Below are 2719 nucleotides of genomic sequence, written 5' to 3'. Positions count from 1 at the left end.
ACACACACACACACACACACACACACACACACACACACACACACACACACACACACACACACATATATATGTATGTATGTGTATGTATGTATGTATGTATATATATATATATATATCTCAATGAAGGGGGAGGGCTGAGGGACAAAATGAATCAACAACTTTAGGCCTAAAGGCGAAACGAAGCGCGAGGATGCACCGATGCGTTCAAAACGCGCGAAAGTGATGCCGATCGGTGAAAAGTGTTCGCGACGGCAATCGAGGTCGAGAGGTGTTGCTAATCGATGTGGTACTCTTCGATTAGCATATATAGGAGGGAGACGGGATCGGTACGAGACGAGAGAAGAGAAAGGCAAGAAGGGCGTGTAGGTGGTAGACGCGGAGGTGGGTAGAGATATATCATGGGTTCTTAACGTGTATATGTAGATTCGTCGTATGCGCTAAATACAAACTATATTTTTAACTCTTTAAAAGTAATATTTTGAGCTGTAAATATATTATATTCGTACGATACATCGATAAACGATGATATTCTCCTGTTCAGATTTTATAAAAATCGGCATAGTCCTACGTAGGTATGTCTCACGGACGAGCGGAGCAGTGCTACGGAGCTTAAAGCCCGCTTTCTAATTATCTTTCGCATTTTTAGCAAGCGTTTGCAAAAAAAAAAAAAAAAACTATCTCCCTGTAACGTGCATTTTTTTCTTATTTAATAGCCACAAAACTCTCAGCTAGGTTAATTAAGTCGAGGGAATTGTTCCGTTCACATTCCGTTATGTTTTCCGTTATATTGCAAAGTGATTTCCGATAAATCGATCTCCAAACGGTCCAAGTAGCCTAAATTCGCGAGAGATTATGGAGCACTGCTCTGTTCTTCGAACTTTAATATATCCACATTAACAAATGTACAAGCAAGAAGAAACCCTAAAAAAGTTGTTCATCGTAACATATTCAGGTTTAAAACTCAGCGTAGAGAACGAGAAAAAAAATGTTGATGTTTTATCTGTAAGGCGAAAAAGGAAATGCCATAATAATTAATGAGCAAGTACAAATTATCGTGAAAAAATATAAATTATGTCTACGTCTAACTTTTAGGATGCGTAGTATCGGAAAAGGAAATATTTAACGCGGAGGCGCGTAATAAGGAAAACAGAAAAATAAACGGCTGGAAAGGGCACAGCCTGCCTCGAATTTCATTCGTGGCCGAGAGTGAGAAAAGATCGAGCGGGAAAAGAGAAAGAAGAAAATGCGCGGGAGAGAAAAGGGTAAGGGTAAGCACGAGTTTCCAAACATATCTTCGAAGTGTGAAGTATACTGTGAAAAATATACGATTTTAGATATTTAGCTATCTCTATACCCCGAGAGAGATTTTATAATTATTACGTATACATTCTTAAATCGGTGAACCGATAAATCTCTATCGGTGACGTTTGGCCAGGACATAATGTGGAGGGCATTAGATCGATTGAACGAAATGCGGCCGAGATCCGCGAGATTTTACGTTCTTGTCTTTCTTCTCTTTTGCTTGAAAGAAGAAAAAAGTCACTTTTTTTTTTTTTAGCTAAAGATACGCGATTGGTTGGTGAAGAAAAAGAGAGAAAAAAAAGAAAATTTATCCTAGTCATTCCGGAAATTTTTGTGATTCTGTGATATCGGGGATCGTGGCAAACGATTCGACGAAAAGAGAAAGAGAGAGAGAGAGAGAGAGAGAGAGAGATTAAAAAAGCGCGTGTCTGTCCACATTATGATCACCGGACGGACTTTTAAAAACTCTTCTAGCACGCGCGCGCGCGTGCGACGAAGGGAAGAAAATTAATAATTGATTATTAACTGATGGGAAATTTCTGTGATGTTCTTCGGTTGGTATACTAGCGCGACTGAGCTATGTGAATGGAAAAAAAAAAGTATACGGAATTTATGTCGATGTTCGGTGTTGTACGCTGTATTGTAAGAGGCGAGACTGTATCGGGAAAAATTTCATAACATTGCTTTGAAATTTTCGAGATGGGGTGGGGATAAGAACGGAGCGTCGGGCAACCGCTGATCAATTTATCGATCCGAAAGAGAAATGCGTTGGTACTGTCACGACGAATAATTTTATATTTCAAATCTGATTATACATTATATTAATCGATCGGTGAAAAAAGAGTGAAACTCGGTCCGTAATTTCGATCGTTCTTCTTTCGCGTTTCGTCTGAAAAATTTCATAGATACGTACATTATAATGGATACGTGAAGTGTATTTTTCTCTTCACTTTATACGATATGATAAGTACATTTAGCACGACGCACGAACGATCAACTGTTGCCACTCATCGCCTGATAGACTTAGTCTAGTGTAAACGTTTAGTAAAAGTTCGCACACGCGCGTGTTGGGTGGATAAGTGTGCGCGCACGAGTGTGTATGTGGGTGTCCATGTGCTCGTTCACGTGCACGTCCGCATGCACACGAAGCACGTAACTGCTGCAGGGTAAACGACCCATTACACGCCGACGCGAACGCGGAAAAAATATCGAGAGGGGAAAAAAAAACAAACAAAGAATGACTGTAGATTATTTATCGGAATGTGCCAAGGTCCCGAAAAACCGTTTACACGGACGAAATTTTTAGATAGGTACGCGCCCCGTCTCTCCCGTCGAGGAAGAATATTATCAATATTAATCGTTTTAGGATACGAGATCTGCGGTACGATTTTAAAAAAGTGGAAAATTATCGTGGAAA

This window comes from Trachymyrmex septentrionalis, unplaced genomic scaffold, assembly GCF_001594115.1.
Source record: "Trachymyrmex septentrionalis isolate Tsep2-gDNA-1 unplaced genomic scaffold, Tsep1.0 scaffold21, whole genome shotgun sequence".
NCBI lineage: Eukaryota > Metazoa > Arthropoda > Insecta > Hymenoptera > Formicidae > Trachymyrmex > Trachymyrmex septentrionalis.
Note: the sequence above shows the minus strand (reverse complement) of the source record.